Genomic DNA, 20831 nt, shown 5'->3' on the forward strand with positions numbered 1-20831 from the left:
GACATTCCGGGGCCTGGGTACCAGGCGAATTGCTTCTGTTTTGGACTCTGTTGGGCGGATTCCATCAGCGGCAATCCTTCTGCCCAAAAATTCAACCTCAGACGAGAGAAACAGACACTTGGATTTCTTAACTCTTAGGCCTACCCGATCCAATCGACTTAGTACTTCCTCAAGATTGCGGAGATGAGAGTCCGTGTCCCTGTCCGTGATGAGTATGTCATCTTGAAACACAACCGTCCCTGGGATGGACTGGAGCAGACTCTTCATGTTGCACTGGAATATAGCAGCTGCTGACCTGATGTCAAATGGGCATCGATTGTACATAATAAGACCTCGATGTGTGTTGATGGTGGTGAGTAGCTTAGACTCTGTCAGTTCTTGCGTCATATATGCAGATGTGAGGTCAAGTTTCGAGAAAAGTTTTCCTCCAGCTAATGTGGCAGATAGGTCCTCCGCTCTGGGCAGCGGGTATTGGTCCTGTAGGGAGACTCTGTTTATGGTAGACTTGTAATCCCCACAGATTCGCACGGATCCATCAAGCTTCATGACTGGGATGATGGGGCTTGCTCAGTCGCTGAATTCCACGGGAGAAATTATGCCTTCCCGCAGAAGCTAGTCCAGTTCGTTTTCAATCTTTTCCCTCATCACATAAGGCACAGCTCTAGCCTTGTGGTGGACCGGTCTCGCATCTTGTATGATGTAGATTTTGACTTTGGCCCCTTTGAAAGTGCCCACACCTGGCTGAAAGAGATGTTCAAATCGCTTTATAACTGTTGAGCAGGAGGTCCGTTCCTCTAATGACATGGCATGGACATCATCCCATTTCCAGTTTAGTTTTGCCAGCCAGCTTCTCCGCAGCAGTACTGTGGGTTCTCCGTGGACAATCCACAGGGGAAGTTGGTTCACTGTCCCTTTGTGTGTGACAGAGAGCATGGCGCTGCCAAGGACTGGTACGATTTCTTTGGTGTAGGTCCTTAGTTTGGTGTCGACCCTTGTGAGTTTTGGTCTGTCTCTTTTATGCGGCCACAGTTGTTCAAATTGTTGAGCGCCCATGAGAGATTGACTTGCTTCCGTATCCAGCTCCATGTTGACAGATATCCCGTTGAGTAGGACCCTCATCATTATAGGAGGCATCCTGTTGTAGGAGCAGCGACCATTGATCGTGTTGACCCACTGTATATCGGTGTCCCGGGTACTGTCCCCACCATCTTCTGGTCCGCTTTCCGACCCATACGATTCGTATACCAGCCGAGCTGCCGTTTTTTTGCACATGCGGGCCAAATGCCTTGTATATTCACAATTTCTGCAAACAGCCTGCTGACGAGTGCCCACCCCCACACCTCCAGCACAGACCTGTTCTATTGTTTAAAGTGTTCCCAAAGAATGAGCTGCGTCTGGCTGATGTCTCTTGAGCTTCTCACTTTGTAGTTGATTGCTCGCATTGTGGGTTGATGAGGTGTGAACGGCCGTTCCTGTGGCCCTTAATGGCTTCTGCCTGCTGTCAAGAGCCTGTTCTCCCGGTTTTGCCTGTGTGTGGGGGTAGCAGCTTGTTTAGTGCTGTGAACTTCTTGTTCCGATATTTCGTTAGTTGTCGTACCTGCATTGTAAATCAACCTCGTTTCTTCTTCCCCTATCAAGAATGTCTGTGCAACCAGTGCTGCTGCCTCTAAGGTCAGGTTCTTGGTCTCTATGAGCTTTCGGAATACGCCTGCATGGCCTATTCCTTCAATGAAAAAGTCTCAGCATTTCTCTCCTCAGTTCATCGGAGAACTCACATAAACTAGCCAACCTCTGAAGTTCCGCCACGAAGTCGGGTATGCTCTGGCCCACACAGCATCTGTAGTTGTAGAACCGGTGTCTGGCCATGTGTAGGCTGCTCGCTGGCTTCAGGGGTCTCTTACCAGTGTGCTCAATTCTTCAAACGATTTGCTTTCTGGTTTCTCGGGTGCCAACAGATCCTTCATTAAAGCATATGTTCGAGCCACAGCTGGTCAAGAGATGGGCTTTTCTCTTGTCTGCCTTATCGTCGCCTAACCAGTCTTTAGTTACAAAGCCATTCTGTGGATTCTGTAATCCTGTAACTCGTCGCCACTGTAAAGTCCTGTCCCCTCAGTACAGATTCACACGAGGCATGTGGTGAAGTCAAGGTCACTCTGGACTTGCACCTTTTATTTCACAGCTCTGGAATGCTGCACTTGCCTGAGACCTGTCCTTATATACCTGTCTCTTGCAAGTGCACCCTTGGTGGTAAGGTATGCTGGTGGTTACAGGTCATATCTTATTACAGTCATGTATAGCATGTTAGGATACAGTTATATATAATAATGTAAGATACATGACAAGCAAGTCTTTCATTAAAGCATATGTTTTTGAGCCACAGCTGGTCAAGAGATGGGCTCTTCTCTTGTCTGCCTTATTGTCGCCCAGCCAATCTTTGGTTACAAAGTTTTGCTGGAGCCTTTCTATAAAGTCATCCCAATTGTCTCCAGCATTCTATTTCTCATCTGAGCTGTTGGTAGCCATTCTGTAGATTTTGTGATCCCATCCTCGTCACCACTGTTAAGTCCTGACTCTAATGTACTGACTTACATGAGACACATGCTGAAGTCAAAGGTCACTCAGGACCTGAACCTTTAATTCCAGCTCTCCAGTGCTGCACTTGCCCGAGACCTATCTTTATACCTCAGTGGGACAGGTATGGAGTGTCTCCTGCAAGTGCACCCCCGGTGGTAAGGTATGCTTATTGTTACAGGTCATATCCAGTTACAGTCATGTATAGCATGGTAAGATACAGTTATATACAGTAATGAGATACATGACACTGTCTATCTCAGCCTGGAATATATTCAATGACCCAGCTTCCACAAGAGTCCAGAGGTAGAGAATTCCAAAGATTCACGACCCTCAGAAGAAATTCCTCCTCATCTCCGTCCTAAATGGGCCTCCCCTTATTCTGAAACTATGCCCCCTAGTTCAAGATTCCTCCACAAGGAGACACATCCTCTCAGCATCTACCCTGTCAAGTCCCCTCAGAATTGTGTGTGTTTCAATAAGATCACCTCTCATTCTTCTAAACTCTCTCCCCAATTCCTTTGATAGTCACTGGAATGCCCTCCCGAAATCTCTCCGCCTCCCCCCTCCGACCAAGCTTTTATACACTTGTCCTAATGTCTGCTTCTTAGGCTCAGGGTCAATTTCGTCCTATTGTACCCTTGAAGAGCCTTGGGAAGTTTTCCTATATTAAAGGCACTATATAAATGCAAGTTGTTGTTGGACCTCCTAGGCACTTTATAAACATACTTTCCAACATGCTCCTGTCCATTCATTTTCTAACGTCAGTCGGGGAGTGAAACTCTGCACAGAACCCTTTGTGGCTGACCTCAATGTGACCGCTCAAGTGTGCTAACTGCACATTGCATTTCACAACTACCAGTCCGAGATCACTCGTTAACAGAAAAAAACTGCAGCCAAGGTTTTTTTCCCCCATCTGAAAAAGGAGGCATTTATCTCTTATTTTCAATGCATTTTAATTTAGTATGTCACTGAATACAAAACAAATTTATTACTACTTTAAATCTGTTCTCCCCATTTGCTTGATAACCAAACAATGCTTTGTGATTACATTTAGTCCACAGTACAAAATTTAAACTCAGTAATAAAATTTGCATTCGCCATGAGAATTAATTGTGCAGTCAAGACCACAATTCCACTAAGTCGCTAAAATCCATTAATGTTCTTGCTGCAGAATAAATTGTGGGTTCACTTAGTGACCTTAGAAAACAGTAGCAGCATCGATTATTATAAAGTCATCATCAAACCGCAATCATTTTATCCTGAACCCCTCAAATGGTAAATAACTTACATTTGCACAAAAACTATGACCTCAATTTACTAACTCTCGGTTACATTCTTTAAAATTGCCTTATCACACATGAAGTCAATCATTCCCATATATATCTAGCTTTGTACTGTTGCAAAGAATGAAAACTACACCTCTGCAATTGGTCATAAAAAGATAACGTGCAGTTAAGGTATTATGAGAATTCTCTGGTGAAGCAGATCCAGCATCGTACATTATTTCGATAAGCCATCTTGCATTAGAATAATGAGGTTGAAAGTCAGTGACTACCTCCCCACAGACACACACATTAACCAATTATTTATCCAAGCAAAATGGCACAAGATAAAATTGGTGCCTGTGGGCTGTGTGCAGGCTGTGGATGAATGAATCAGGCTCCAGTCAGACCCCATTTGATTCAGTTCAATCTCTGCTGACTTCCACCTGCTGAACTTAAAACCAATATATCTGCTGAGTCTACCGCCCTAATTATACTGGTTTATGGAGGTCAGTTTGGCTTCAAAGTTGGTCAAAACCTGCCTTCTAATGTTCAACGTGGTAACTTGGCTCCCACATAATGGGGCCAAGTTTCAGTCTGAGTTGCTCCTGTTTTTTTTGGAGCAACTGGTTTAGAATGGAGTATCTTAGAAATTGCAATTCTCGGCATTTAGTTTGCTCCAGTTCTAGTCAGTTAGAACAGTTTCAGTTTGGAACAGATTTTTTTTTCACCAAAAGGGAGCGTGTCCGGCCACTTACGTCCGTTTTGAAAGTTTAGGCAGTGAAAACTTACTCCAAACTAAATTAGAATGGAGTAAGTGTAGATTTTTGTACGCTCAGAAAAACCTTGCCTACACTTAGAAAATCAGGCATAGGTTACAAATCAGGCATAGGGAATGGGGGGGGGGGGGGGGGGGGTGGTTTAAAGGGAAGTTTACAAACATTAAACACTTCAGTTTTACAAATAAAGAGCCATCAATAATAAATCAAAAAAAATTAAAATTTAAAAAAAATTTATAAAACATTTTCTACTTACCGACTGCAACACTGGGAGCCCTTCAACAGCGTGCTGGGACGCCCCCCCCCCCCCCAGTGTGTCTCTGTCAGTGTCTCTCTCACTCCCTGTCGGTCAGTGTCTGTGTTTCTGACAGCGAGGGGAGAGGGGGGGGGAGGGAGGGAGGGAGGGAGAGAAGGTGGGGGGTTGGGGGGGGGGGGGGGGGGAAAGAGAAGGGAGAGAGGGAGGAAGGGAGCGAGGTAGAGAGAGAAGGGAGGAGAGAGAGGCGCTCAACGGGCCGGGCCCAAGACTTGATTTAAAGGTAGGTGGCCGGGGGTCGGGTCAGGTCGGGGGGGTGGGTCGGGGGCGGGGGCAGTGGGAGCAGGAGTCGAGTCGGGTATGGGAGCTGGGGGGCGCGGCGTGGGAATCTGTTTAGGTCGGTTCCGGGGGCAGGGGTGGGGGATGGGGGATGGGGGCAGGAATCGAGTTGAGTCCAGGGGCGGAGCGGGGGTCGGGTCCGGGGGGGTGGGGGGCGGCGGGAGCCGAGTCGGGTCGGGCGGGGAGCAGGGGTCGGGTCGGGAGGAAGCAGGAGCTGGGCGTGGGAGGTGCAGCCTTATCCATGCAGCCCCAGTGAGGTCATTAGGCCAGGGCTAGGGGCGGAGTGCTTCGGGCCCCTCCCACAGTTTTGGACGCCTGGAGCTACTACTGCACATGCGCGCCCACTGTAGTGCATCAGTGTCGGGACCTCTGCACAGTTTTCAGTGCAGGGACCTGGCTCCGTCCCCCACAGCTCGTGCTGCGCCACGCCCAGCTCCAGAGGACCTGCAGGGAGCCGGAGAATAGGCAAGTATTTTTTTTAGGCGCACTTTCTGGCGCGAAAAACGGGCGTCCAGGTTGGAGCCGTGCCGTTCTAGGGGCCCAATGCATCTAAATCAGTTGTGAGCCTGGTTTATCAGTATTGAGGTGTCTACTGTACATGGTATGGTTTGTTTTTTGCGTTATATGGGGCATCATTTTTATTAAAAAATAAATAGTGTGGGAGTGTACATAATAGAAGGCTGGCTGTTGGAAGAGAAACTCAGAGGGATTTGATGGGTAGGGGCTGATTCAGCATGGATCACTCTTTCACGTGGTGGTGGTGGTGGCGGTGGTGGATTCCACGCTGAATCAGTCACTACCACCCGTTAAATCCCTGAGTTTCCCTTCCGACAGCCAGCCTTCTATTGTGTGCACTCCCACAATATTTATTTTTTTAATAAAATGATGCCCATATAATTCAAAAAACAAACATGAATGCCCAATACAAGTTGATTTTACTTTGCTTTTGAAAATCAAGCTGCAGAGCCCAGTATTCTTCATCCTTGTGCAGGAGCAACTTGGAAGTTCACTTAGATTACACTTCATTCCCATTGTGATTGCTGCTTTAAAAAAAAAAAAAAAAAAAAAAATCGATTTCTTGCAAATTGCATCTCGACAAATAGGTTCAGAAAAACACAAATCTATCTAGAATGTGACCACTATTTGCAATAGCACAGAATTGCCACAGGGTGTCAGGAGCTGTGTTTTTAGCTGAGTGTTTGCTGGTCTAGAACTATTAACCTATCTATATAATGGGCAAGAATTAGAGACTCGGAGAATATGTTGCACTGTATAATAGAATGTTCCTGTAATTAGAAGACACATACTTTGACCCATCATGAGCAGTGTTACTGGAGATTCACTAGTTATACAGTGCACCTCGGTAAATACGTTGACTGTTTCCTGGAGTTCAGCCTCTGTATGCACAGACGCAGGCGTTGTCCACATACTGTAGCTCAACGACAGAGGATGGAATGGTCTTGGACCTGGCCTGAAGACGGCGAAGGTTGAACAGCTTCCCACAGGTTCTGTAGTTTAGTTCCACTCCAGCGGGGAGATTGTCAACTGTAAGGTGGAGCATGGCAGCGAGGAAGATTGAGAAAAAGGTTGGGGCGATGACGCAGCCCTGCTTGACCCCGGTCCGGATGCGAATTGGGTCAGTGATGGATCCGTTGGTAAAGATCACGGCCTGCATGTCGTCATGGAGCAGGCGGAGGATGGTGACGTACTTTTGGGGGCATCCGAAACGGAGGAGGACGCTCCATAGACCCACGCGGCGTATGAAAGCATGGGCCTTACGCTAAACATCAGTAAGACAAAGGTCCTCCACCAGCCTGTCCTCGCCGCACAGCACTGCCCCCCAGACATCAAGATCCACGGCGCGGCCCTGGTCAAAGTGGACCACTTCCCTTATCTCTGGAGTCTCCTATCAACAAGAGCAGACATTGACGACAAGATCCAACACCGCCTCCAGTGCGCCAGTGCAGCCATTGGCCGCCTAAGGAAGTGTGTTTTTGAAGACCAGACCTTCAAAACTATCACCAAGCTCATGGTCTACAAGGCCGTAGTAATACCTGCCCTCCTGTATGGCTCAGAGACGTGGACTATGTACAGTAGACACCTCAAGTCGCTGGAGAAATACCACCAGCGATATCTCCGCAAGATCCTACAAATTCCCTGGGAGGACAGACGCACCATTGAAGCATTAGCCACACTTGATCAGCTCTGCTGGGCAAGCCACATAGTTCGCATGCCAGACATAAGACTCCCAATGTCATGTATTTAACGGTCATTATAACCCATGTATAAACTGACTAGTTGTACACGGAGAACATTGACCACTAGGTGGTGAACTTGTGGGAGACACTCCTAACCTGGTCTTTCAGGTATAAAAAGGGGAAGCTCCACCCACCTTCATCACTTCTGTGCTGGAATAAAAGTTGCTGGTCAGAGTGACTTTCTCTCAAGCATGGGCCTCGTGTGCATTTGTACTGTATAGTAAGGACATATTGGCAACGAGAAACTGGGATTTAAACCACGCGAGCATGGCCACTAGCAGCACAGACGAGAGGTACTGTGTTGGTGATGATTGGGATGACTATTGAGAGACTACAGCAAAGTTTCGTCACTGAAGAATGGCTGGGACAGGATTCGGCCGACAAACGCAGGGCTCATCTCCTGACGGTTTGTGGGTCCAGGACTTGCACCCTGATGAAGGGCCTTCTAGCGCCAGAGAAGCCGGCGGACAAGACTTTTGAAGAGCTCAGTAAGTTGATCGGGAACATTTTAAACCGGCGAACAGCATGCACATGGCGAGACACCGGTTTTATATGCACCGGCGGCGAGAAGGGCAAAGCGTTCCAGACTTCGTGGCAGACCTCCGGCTACTGGCGAGCCTATACAAGTCCCCAGATGCATGCAGAGCGGAGATGCTGCGAGACTTTTTTTTTTTTTTTAAATTGAGGGCATTGGACATGCTGGGGTTTTCAGGAAACTGATTGAGACCAAAGACTTGACCCTGGAAACGGCAGCATTGATGGCCCAGACATTTATCTCAGGGAAGGGAGAGACCAGAATGATGTTTGACAAAAATCTTGGTTTAAATGCAGCAAATGGACAGGGAGTCAACATTGTTAACGCAGCACACAGTTCCCCAGGCAGACAGTGGCAATCGGACATGCCCGAGCATGTAGTCGAATCAAAAAGGGGGAAATTCAACAGAGACAATGGCTAGCTGAACGGCGGTTCATGCCATCGCAAGGGACAATGCGGCCAGTAATGGGGCCATCAACACCTGTCAATGGTGCGCTTAAAAACAGTTACACAGACAGTCAGAGACAATCGACTGGTAATGGGCCTTTTGTTTCCAACAACGGCTCATGTTGGAGGTGTGGAGGCAAACACACAGCCAGAGCTTGCAGGTATCAGCAATATACCTGCAGAAATTGCAACGTCAGCGGTCACTTGGCGCGAATGTGCAGGAAGCCTGCAGCCAGGTTGATGTATGAGGAGGACGGGGATGATGTAAGCCCAACGGGGCCAAATGGACACTGGGGTAAAAAAAAAAAAAAAAAAAGAGAGGAAAAAAAAAAAGGGAAAAAAAAGAAAAAAAATGGCTGGAAGCTGAAGTTCAGCGAGTTCATGTGGAGCACATATACAGTTCATACACCAGGACTCCACCGATAATGATGAAAGTGTTCCTCAATGGCATCCCAGTATCAATGGAGCTAGACACGGGGGCTAGCCAGTCCCTGATGAGTATCAAACAGTTCGACAAGTTGTGGGCGTCCAAAACCAGGAGGCCAAAATTATTGCCGATTGACGCACAGCTACGGACATATACAAAGGAGATCATTCCGGTGCTAGGCAGTGCCACGGTAGTCGTAGCCCACAAGATTCGGAGAACAGGTTGCCACTCTGGATTGTTCCGGGGGACGGTCCCGCACTACTGGGGAGGAGTTCGCTGGCTGTCATGAACTGGAAATGGAGCGATGTCAATGCAATTTCTTCTGTGGAGCCAATATCATGCTCACAGGTCCTGGACAAATTTGACTCACTATTTCAGCCCGGCATTGGCACTTTCATGGGGACCAAGGTAGTAATTCACATAAACCTGGACGCCAGGCCAGTACACCACAAGGCCAGAGCGGTGCTGTACGTGATGCGGGAAAAGATAGAATGCGAATTGGACTGCCTGCTGAGGGAAGGCATCATCTCGCCAGTCGAATTCAGTTACTGGGCAAGCCCGATCGTACCGGTACTCAAGGCGGATGGGTCGGTCAGGATATGTGGTGATTACAAGGCCACCATCAATCGGGTGTCACACCAAGGCCAGTACCCGCTACCGAGAGCGGAGGACCTCTTTGCAACGCTATCCAGTGTCAAACTATTTTCAAAATTGGACCTAACCGCAGCTTACATGACCCAGGAGCTGGCGAATGAGTCGAAGAAGCTGACCACCATCACGACACACAAGGGGTTGTTTGAGTACAACAGATGTCCATTTGGGATTCGCTCGGCCGCTGCGATCTTTCAACGCGAAAGGAAAGCCTCGTCAAGTCGATTCCAAGGACGGTGGTTTTTCAAGACGACATCCTCATCACGGATTGCGATACAGAAGAACACCTCCGCGACCTGGAGGAGGTGCTACGCAGACTGGACCGGGTAGGTCTACGACTGAAAAAGGCGAAGTGCGTCTTCCTACCTCCAGGAGGTAGAATTCCTGGGGATGAGGGTAGCAGCAGACGGGATCAGACCTACTGCGTCCAAAACAGAAGCAATCCAGAGAGTACCCAGACCCCGTAACACAACGGAGCTGCGTTCGTTCCTGGGGCTCCTGAACTATTTTGGTAACTTTTTTTCCCCAAAATGAGCATGCTGTTAGAGCCACTACACGTGCTCCTACGCAAAGGTCGTGAATGGGTCTAGGGGGACAGCCAGGAAAGGGCTTTTGATGGAGCATAACAAATTGCGTGCTCTAACAATCTGTTAATGCTATATGACCCATGTAAGAAACTTGTTTTAACGTGCAACGCGTCGCGTCGTCCTATTGGGTCGGGTGTGTGTTGCAGCATGTTAATGCCAAGGGTCAATTACAGCCGGTAGCTTATGCCTCCAGAAGTCTGTCCCAGGCAGAACGGGGCTACGGGATGGTAGAAAAGGAAGCGTTTGCATGTGTATATGCTGTAAAAAAAAAAATGTACCAATACTTGTTCGGCAGGAAATTTGAGCTGGAGACAGATCACAAATCCCTAACGTCCCTTTTGGCCGACAAGGCCATAAATGCAAATGCATCGGCCCGCATACAGAGGTGGGCACTCACGTTAGCCACCTATGATTATACAATTCGGCACTGAAAACTGCGCCGATGCACTCAGCAGGCTCCCACTAGCCACCACCGAGGGGGCAACTGAGCATGCTGAGATGGTCATAGCTGTGGAAGCTTTCGAAAGCGAAGGCTCACCCGTGACAGCCCGTCAGATCAATGTCTGGGACAAATAGAGACCCGCTACAGTCTTTAGTCAAGAAATGTATACTTAATGGGGACTGGGCAGCCACGTACATGACATGCCCTGAGGAATTCAAACCATTTCACAGGTGCAAGGATGAACTCTCGATTCAGGCAGATTGCCTACTATGGGGCAACCGAGTAGTCATGCCCCAGATGGGCAGAGAGATGTTCATCAGAGAACTCCACAAATGAGCACCTGGGCATTGTCATGATGAAGGCAATTGCCAGGTCACATATTTGGTGGCCAGAGATAGATGCAGACCTGGAACTTTGTGTTCGCAGGTGCAACACATGCGCCCAGCCGGGCAATGCGCCCAGGGAAGCCATCTTTAGCCCCTGGTCATGGCCCGCCAAACCATGGTCACACATCCATGTGGACAACGCAGGTCCTTTCATGGGAAAAATGTTTTTGGTTCTAGTAGACGCCTACTCCAAATGGATCGAGTGTGACATTCTCAATTCAAGCACATTGTCGGCCACGGTAGAAAGTCTATGGGCAATGTTCGCCACCCATGGTCTACCTGACGTCTTGGTCAGTGACAATGGCCCGTGCTTCACAAGCATTGAATTCCAGGACTTCATGGCAGGAAATGGTATCAACCATGTCAGAACGGCACCGTTCAAGCCGGCCTCAAACGACCAGGCGGAATGAGCAGTGCAGATAATCAAACAGGGGATGCTCAGAATCCAAGGGGATTCCCTACAAAGCCACTTATCACGCCTCCTGTTGGCCAATAGATCCAGACCACACTCGCTCACAGGGGTCCCACCCGCAGAGCTGCTAATGAAAAGGACGCTCAAAACCAGGTTATCCCTTATACACCCCACCACGAAAGAAGTTGTTGAGAGCAGGCACCAGTCACAATGTGACTGCCACGATGGAAATGCGAGAGCACGATGTACTGATGTCAATGGCCCCGTCTTTGTTCTGAACTACGCTGCAGGGCCTAAATGGCTTGCAGGCACTGTGATTGCCAAAGAGGGGAATAGGATTCTGGTAGTTAAACTTACCAGTGGACAAATCTGCCGCAAACACGTGGATCAAACAAAAAGGAGGTTCAGCAACCCCATAGAAGAAGCAGAGGAAGAACACGATGTAGAGTTCACTCCTCCACAGGTGGCCAAACACCAGAACCAAGTGGAGGAGAGCCCAGTCACTGTGGGTAGTCCGGACAGGCCTGAGGCACCGCAAATAGCAGACACTCAGGCCAGCGCCCAACAACCAGAGTCCCAACTCAGGCGCTCTACACGGGAGCGTAAACCACCAGAGAGACTTAATCTGTGATCCCAATAAGACTTTGGGGGGGGGGGGGGGGGTGGAGGTGATGTAATGTATTTAACTGTCATTGTAACCCATATATAAACGGACTAGTTGTACACTGAGAACATTGACCACTAGGTGGTGAACTTGTGGGAGACACTTCTAACCTGGTCTTTCAGGTATAAAAAGGGGAAGCTCCACCCACCTTCATCACTTCAGTGCTGGAATAAAAGTTTCTGGTCACAGAGTGACCTCTCAAGCATGGGCCTCATGTGCATTTGTACTGTATAGTAAGGACATATCATCCAAAGCAAGCGCTCTACTCAAAACTCGTCCACGGCAAACGAGCCAAAGATGGGCAGAGAAAACGTTACAAGGACACCCTCAAAGCCTCCCTGATAAAGTGCGACATCCCCACTGACATCTGGGAGTCCCTGGCCAAAGATCGCCCTAAGTGGAAGAAGTGCATTTGGGAGGACGCTGAGCTGAGAGCATGCAGAAATCAAGCACAGGCAACGGAAAGAGCGTGCGGCAAACCAGTCCCACCCACCCCTTCCCTCAACGACTATCTGCCCCACCTGGGACAGAGACTGTGGTTCTCATAATGGACTGTACAGCCACCTAAGAACTCAGGCTAAGAGTGGAAGCAAGTCTTCCCCAATTCCGAGGGACTGCCTATGAGTTATACTATAAAAAGGTTTATCTGTTCTAAATTCTGTCTCACATTACAATCAAATCATTGAGGTCAGACTTGCAGCTGACTCACTCATTGGCTCATATGCAAAATTTACTTCATTTTTGCAGCTTTTTATTGCTCGTGTGTTTGAAAATTATATTTTAGATTTTTCTTAAAAGTATTGATCTCTTTACTTAAGGAGGGATATACTTGCATTGGAGGCAGTTCAGAGAAGGTTCACAAGGATGATTCCTGAGATGAAGGGGTTGTCAAATGAAGAAAGGTTGAGCAGGTTGGGCCTTTACTCATTGGAGTTAAGAATGAGAGGTGATCTTATTGAAATATGAATTTTTGAAATTGTCATTGAATATATTCAAGGTGGAGATAGACAGATTTTTGAAGGATAAGGGAATCAAATGTTATGGGGAGAGGGCAAGGTAGTGGAGTTGAGGCCAGGATCAGATCAGCCGTGATCTTATTGAATGGTGAAGCAGGCTCGAGGGGCCAGATGGTCTACTCCTCCTTCTTATGTTCTTATGCAACAGCTGAAACACTGGGTCCAATTTCCAACTGACCAGTATGCCAGGCATCCCCGATACCCCAACCAGGTAATCCCCCACCTAAAATAATACACCCTTCAACCCCCCCCTCCCCAGTACTCCTATATCAATGCTACCACACCCAGGTCCATGCTTCTACGACAGCCAAGTCCCAACACCACAATCTGGGACACCTTTCCAACTCCTTTGTAGCCCTCCCTAACTCCAGCATGACCATTCCTCTCAGTGCTCCCACATCCTGCAACTCTCTCTCATAAGAACATAAGAAATAGGAGCTGGAGTAGGCCATTTGGTCCCTCGAACCTGCTCCGCCATTCAATAACATCATGGCTGATCTGATCATGGACTCAGTTCCACTGCCCCGCCCTCTCCCCATAACCCTTTACTCCCTTATTGCTCAAAAATCTATCTATCTCTGCCTTAAAATATATTCAATGACCCAGCCTTCAAAGCTCTCTAGGGCAGAGAATTCCATAGATTTACAACCCTCAGAAGAAATGCCTCCTCATCTCAGTTTTCAATGGGCAGGTTCTTATTCTAAAACTATGGGCTGAATTTTGCCCAGCACTTTTTCTGGCGCAGAAGTTTAGTTTAGAGAGTCACAAATTATGAGGTGCCGGCGTTGAGTACCAGTGCCAGAGTGTTTGCCGCCACACATTCTGGCGCTGGTGGATGTTGAAAAGTACAATACGTGCCATTTCGGGACATAAGGCCAAGTTTAGCGATATTTTTTTTTAAATTGGCGCAGATACTAAAAACACCATAGGAAAAACACTTACCTGCAGTTAAAGAAGGCCGCGCTTGCCCGCGGCCGAATGGACTCCCTACCTATTTGAGAAAAACTTTATAGAACCTTATATAACTTCAAAAATAAGATAAATAAAAGAAAACTTACCATTGCTGCCATTCCCTCAATGATAGAACTGTAAGCATTCAAATAATAAATAATTCATCACGACCTTTTCCTTCAGAGCAACATAGAAAATAGGTGCAGGAGTAGGCCCTTCGAGCCTGCACTGCCATTCAATGAGTTCATGGCTGAACATGCAACCTCAGTACCCCATTCCTGCTTTCTCGCCATACCCCTTGATCCCCCTAGTAGCAAGGACTATATCTAACTCCTTTTTTCGATGTCCTAAGTGGCCCAAAATTTTCTAAGATGTTCCTGAGGTCCTGGTAATCCTTTAAATATTTATTTAGTTATTTAAATATTTTTTTTAAAAATAAATAAATAAATAAAATAAATAAATAAAATCAAAACTGCAGGCATAATCATCAGATCAATAAGCTTCTTCAACCAAAAAACATCAAGGGCAGCCTTCTCGCAATCCTCCATGCAGCCGACTCGACCCGCTGGTATCTCCGGCCAAATGTCCTCCACTGCGTATGTGCAGTTTATTTTCAGGGTTTTTTTCCCTCTGTGCATGCACATTGCCCATGCATAATGACTTGGTCACAAAATGTTTTTCACGCATGCACTCTGTGTTTTAGATGTACACTCCAATCTCCACCCCCCCCCCCCCCCCCCCGATGACCTATTTATCCCGACTCTGTTTTCTGTCCTCTATCCATGCTAATATATTATCCCCAACCCCATGAACTTTCATCTTGTGCATTAACCTTTTATGTGGCACCTTATCAAATTCCTTCTGAAAATCCAAATACACCATATCCACTGGTTAGCCACCCTGCTTGTTACATCCTCAAAAAACGACAGCCAATTTGTCAAACATGATTCCCCTTTCATAAAACCATGCTGACTCTGCTTGACGAAATTATGCTTTTCCAAATATACTGCTATTGCATCCTTAATAATAGAGTTCAGCATTTTCCCAATGATAGCTGTTAGGCTGACTGGTCTATAGTTTCCTTCTTACTGTTTGCCTTATTTTGTTTTTTTTTAAATAGGGGTGTTACATTTGCAGCTTTCCAATCCGCTGGGACCTCCCCAGAATCCAGGGAATTTTGGTAGATTACAATCAATGCATACACTATCTCTGCAGCCACTTTTAAGACCCTAGGAAGCAAGCCCTCATATCCAGGGGGCTTGTCCACCTTTTGTTCCATTATTTTACAGGAGTACTTTTTCTTTAGTGACAGTGATTGTTTTAAGTACCTCCTCCCTCTTGATTATCTGTTATTGGGATGTTTTTAGTGTCTTCTACCGTGAAGACTGATACAATATTTGTTCAAAACCTCTGCCATTTCCATGTTCCCCATTATTAATTTCCCAGTCTCATGCTCTAAGGGACCAACATTTACTTTAGCCACTCTCTTCCTTTTTATGTACCTGTAGAAACTCTTACTATCTGTTTTTATATTTCTTGCCAATTTACTTTCATAATCTATCTTCCCTCTATTATTATTTTTTAAACTTGTTCTTTGCTGGTATTTAAAAGTTTCCCAATCCCCAGGTCTCCCTGTAATCTTGGCCACTCTGTATGCCATTGTTTTCAATTTGACACCATCCTTTATTTCCTTAGTTAGCCACGGACGATTATCCCTTCTTTTAAAGTCTTACCTTCTCATGGGAATATATTTTTGTTGAGAGTTATGAAATATCTCCTTAAATGTCTGCCACTGCTCATCAATCGTCTTACACTTTAAATCTATTTTCCTAGTCCACTTTAGCCAACTCTGCCTTCACACCTTTGTAGTCTCCTTTATTTAAGCTTAGAAAACTGGTTTGAGATCCAACACTCTCACCCTCCAACGGAGTTTGAAATTCACCATGCTATGGTCACTCATTCCTAGAGGATCCTTTACTAAGAGATCATTTATTAATCCTGTCTCATTACATAATACCAGATCTAAGATAGCCTGCTCTCTCATTGGTTCTGCAACATATTGTTCAAGGAGACTGTCCTAGATACACTCTGAACTCCCTCAAAGCTACCTTGGCCAATTTCATTTTTCCAATCAATATGAAGATTAAAATTGCCCATGATTATTGCCATTCCTTTTTTACAAGCCTCCATTGTTTCTTGATTTATACTCTGTCCAACAGTGAAGCTATAGTTAGGGGGCCTATAGATTAAGCCCACCAGCGACTTTTTCCCCTTCACTACTATTTTTCATCTCCAACCAAACCGATTCTACATCTTGATCTTCTGAGCCAATATCATTTTCTCACTAAAGCACTGATCTCATCCTTTATTAACAGAGCTACCCACCTCCTTTTCCTTTCTGCCTAGCCTTCCAAATTGTCAAATACAGTTCTCAGCCTTGGTCACCTTGCCACCACGTCTCTGTAATGGCTATTAGATCATACCCATTTATATCTATTTGTACCGTCAACTCATCTATTTTGTTACGAATGCTCCGTGCATTCAGATAAAGAGCCTTTAAATTTGTTTTTTTAACCATTTTTTCCTGCTTTGACCCCACTTTCAGATACACTTGTACGTTTATACATTCTGTCCCTTCCCGTCATGCTCTGGTTATCATTTCCCCCAGTGCTACCCTGCTCTATTGCCTTCTTCTTGCTCTTTGATGTTTTAAATGTTTGCTCACCTGAACCCTCCCCCCAGTAATCAGTTTAAAGCCCTCTCTACAGCCCTAGTTATTTGATTCCACAGGACCCTAGTCCCAGCACAGTGTAAGTGAAGCCCATCACAACGGAACAACTCCCTCTAACCCCAGTACTGGTACCAGTGTCCCACAAACCAAAACCCATTTCTCCCACACCAGTCTTTGAGCCACATGTTTAACTCTGATCTTATTTACCCTATGCAAATTTGTGCGTGGTTCAGGTAGTAATCCAGAGATTATTAACTTTGTGGTTCTGCTTTTTAATTTGTCCGAGCTGCTCATAATCCCTCTATAGAACCTCTTTGTTTGTCCTACCAATGTCATTGGTATCCACGTGGATCACAACTGGATATTTCCCCTCCCACTCCAAGTTTTTCTCCAGCCCAGAAGAGATGTCCTTAACCCTGGCACTAGGCAGGCAACCAGCCTTCAGGACTCACGCTCTAGGTTGCAGAGAGGGGTATCTATCCCCCTAATGATCCCCCTACCACTACCGCATTACTTTATACTCCACCCATTTTAATGGCCCCCTGTACCATGGTACTGTGGTCAGTTTGCTCATCCTCCCTGCAGTCCCTGCTTTTGTCCACACAGGGAGCAAGAATCTCATACCGCTTAGACAATGGCTCCTCCAATGCTAATTCCTGGGTCTGCATACCTGCCTCACTCAATCACACCCTCCTGTCCCTGACCATGGATGAAATTTGAATTCATTAACCTAATGGATGTGACCGTCTCCTGGAAGGCAACATCCAGGTAACTCTTCCCCCTCCCTGATGTGTCGCAGTGTCTGCAGCTCGGACTCCAGCTCATCAACGTGGAGCCAAAGTTCCTCGAGCTGCAGACACTTGCTGCAGATGTGGTCGCCAACATCTTCAAGATCTAGGACCTCAATGGTGTCCACCAGCTTCCACATGTTGAAGCAGTGACACATTGCCTGCCCTGTAACGTATTTAATTAATTAGATTTAGTTTTGAGCACACACCCACCTCCATGGCACGAACCTGGTATTGCAGTACTTCCAGGAACGGTGCAGTGGCTCTAGGCCTTTTGGCTAAGAGCATTGGCGCAGAGTGATCCTTGACAGGTGCAGGGTGACCTCTGGCGTTTGTGATTTGACAAAGAATTGGAAAGATTGGCAACGAATTTTTAAAAAAAAATTAGATTTAGTTTTTAATCCCGGCTCTTAATTTAAAGCAATGCCCAAGAAAAGAGAAACTCACCAACCAATCACTTCCCTGCCTTCCTGGGATGTCACACGTTAATTTTTACGATTTATCTTAGCAGGTCAGTTGCAGCTGGTTGGGCTGACTGCTCGGCTCTCTTACCTTTGTATGGTTGCTGCTCTTCCTGCTCTCATGCCCTTTCCGCTTCACGGCACCCACCAATCCGCTGTCTGGGCTCCGGTGACATCAAATGTAGACGTCCTCTGCGCCTTTGTCACTCTCTCCGAGCTGTTCCCTGCGGTGGCTGGCTGCTGTTCGCTGCTACTCTCCCTCACAGGTCGGGGGTGGGGAGGGGGTTGGGGGTGGGGCAGTGGGGGGGGGGGGTGTCAGTTACATTCCCACACCCAATTCTCTCAACATACCTCAACCAACAGCTTCAAAATCTAGGACCTCCATCCTAGAATTTTGAGCACAAAATCTAGGTTGACAATCCAGTGCAGTCTTTCAGATGAGACGTTAAACCGAGGCCCCGTCTGCTCTCTCAAGTGGACATAAAAGACCCCATGGCACTATTTCGAAGAAGAGCGGGGGAGTTATCCCTGGTATCCTGGCCAATATTTATCCCTCAATCAACATAACAAAAACAGATTATCTGGTCATTATCACATTGCTGTTTGTGGGAGCTTGTTGTGCGCAAATTGGCTGCCGCATTTCCTACATTACAACAGCGATGATGAAACTCCAAAAGTACTTTTTCAGCATCTTGCTTTTGAATTCGGAAATAAAACCAGAAAATGCTGGAAATCTCAGCAGGTCAAGCAGCATCTGTGGAGAGAAACAAAGTTAGAGTTTCAGGTCTATGACCCTTCAGACCTGAAACATTAACTCTGGTTCTCTCCACAGATGCTGGTTGACCTGCTGAGATTTCCTGCATTTTCTGTTTTTACTCCAAAAGTACTTAATTGGCTGTAAAGCGCTTTGAAATGTCCAGTGGTCATGAAAGGCTCGATATCATGTCTTTCTTTCCCGAAAATATCAATCCACATGACTCCTTCGCCCAGCCCTTCACTCCCCTGTAGTGTTAGGTTGCCTTACCTATACCTTCAAACTGGGCCATCGCCCCTAGCTCCTCCTGCTGTAACCTGACTTTTAAATAATGTAAAAGTTACAATAAAACTATTAAAGGGTAGATTTTTAACTTGCAGTCTGTGTAAAACTGATAGTGAATAAGCCGCCCATTATGGAAAGGAAAATCGGGGGCGGGAGGGGTCCTAGAACCAGGGGCTGATCCACAAAAGCAGCTTTACACACGGAGTAACGTTGAACATTTTCCTCTGATTTACAGTTTTCATACAAACATGAGCATTTGAACCCACAAATATTCCAGAATACTCTCAATGCAAAGGCCGCTTGATTTATTCAATCACTATAAACCACTGGACCTGATGATATATTGTACATTACATAGCATAAAACAGAGTGTCCTCTGTCTCAACTAGAGTAATAGAATACTCGGAATTTAGCAGGGACCAAAGCCATCAATGTAACACTTTGCCCAGACACAAGAACAAATTCGACATGAAATGTCCTCCTAGCCTAGTTTATTATTTGAAATTGGTTACTTTGCAACATTCACTCACATCTCCAATCTCATTGTAACATGAAGCATTGCAGTTGAGGAATGTTATCTTTCATTTAAACCCATTGTGTGCAAAATCAAGATAAGAGAAAGGTACAATGGATTAAATACTCCAATAACCTTGCAAACTATCAAAAAGTTTAGAAATGCTATCAATTTCATTCAGTTTGCAAAATAATTAAAATTCATAATATAAAATTCAACTCAAATAAAACTAAATATAAAGCATAGTATAATCTTTTCAACTGGTTTTATAAGGATTAAGGTCATATTTGTCCAAGTTTGTTAACCATTTACTTGGACAAGTTATAGAATTGTGCATTCATTTTGCAAACTCAAGTATCTCTTCTTTGTCTTTTTATTGGCCCCATCTTAAATATTAGAAGGCAATGCATTTCTGTTACTGATTATCCCACAGAGGTCATGGTTAGTAACTATGAACTATTTCTACATACATTGGATTGCTTGTAAATGCAAGACACAAAGTAGAATTGGAATGTAACTCATTATTTCAAAGCAGAAGATTATGAGCGACTAATTGCAATCCTGCACATCAAGTTCTTGTTGGCAGCCATTTGAGAATTGGCAAGTAGGGAAATGGCGTTTGATAACCAGTTGAGCAGAAACATGTTAACACAGGGGCCCCAGCCAAATATGGAGGTCACGCCAGGAGGGGAAGTTTCATTTAAACACAAGTATATTCTGATATATTCTGAATGCAAACGTGCCACAGGCCTATTTCTTCATGTATTTACTACATTTGTGTTTTAATGGATTAGGGTTGGGGCGGGGAGGTTGTACAGGGGGAAGGGTAAAGAGCCTGAAATGTTCTTGCTCCAGTTCATTTCGAAGAATTCATTTCGATCCTGGGCCGGAGGGGAAGTCAGTCGATGATTCACTCTAGGGGCATACTGGCGAGTGCAAGTTCAGCATGTTGTCAAAATAGGCTTATAAAGTGCCTCAAAGCCTCATTGATCTTATGGATAACTCTTAACTCCAGGTAAGTGTAAACTTAGATTTTTTACAATGTCAGCTGTGGATCAGTGAATAGCATGCTCACCTCTGAGTCAGAAGGTTGTGGGTTCAAGTCCCACTCCAGGAACTTGAGCACTAAACAAATCTAGGCTGACACTCCAGTACAGTGCTAAGGGAACGCTGTACTGTTGGAGGTGCCGTCTTTTGGATGGGACATTAAAACGAGGCTCCGTTTGCTCTCTCAAACAAACGTAAAAGATCCCATGGCACTATTTCGAAGAAGAGCAGGGGAGTTATCCCTGGTGTCCTGGCCAATATTTATCTC

The sequence above is a fragment of the Pristiophorus japonicus genome, chromosome 14 (genome assembly GCF_044704955.1).
Source record: "Pristiophorus japonicus isolate sPriJap1 chromosome 14, sPriJap1.hap1, whole genome shotgun sequence".
Taxonomy (NCBI): domain Eukaryota; kingdom Metazoa; phylum Chordata; class Chondrichthyes; family Pristiophoridae; genus Pristiophorus; species Pristiophorus japonicus.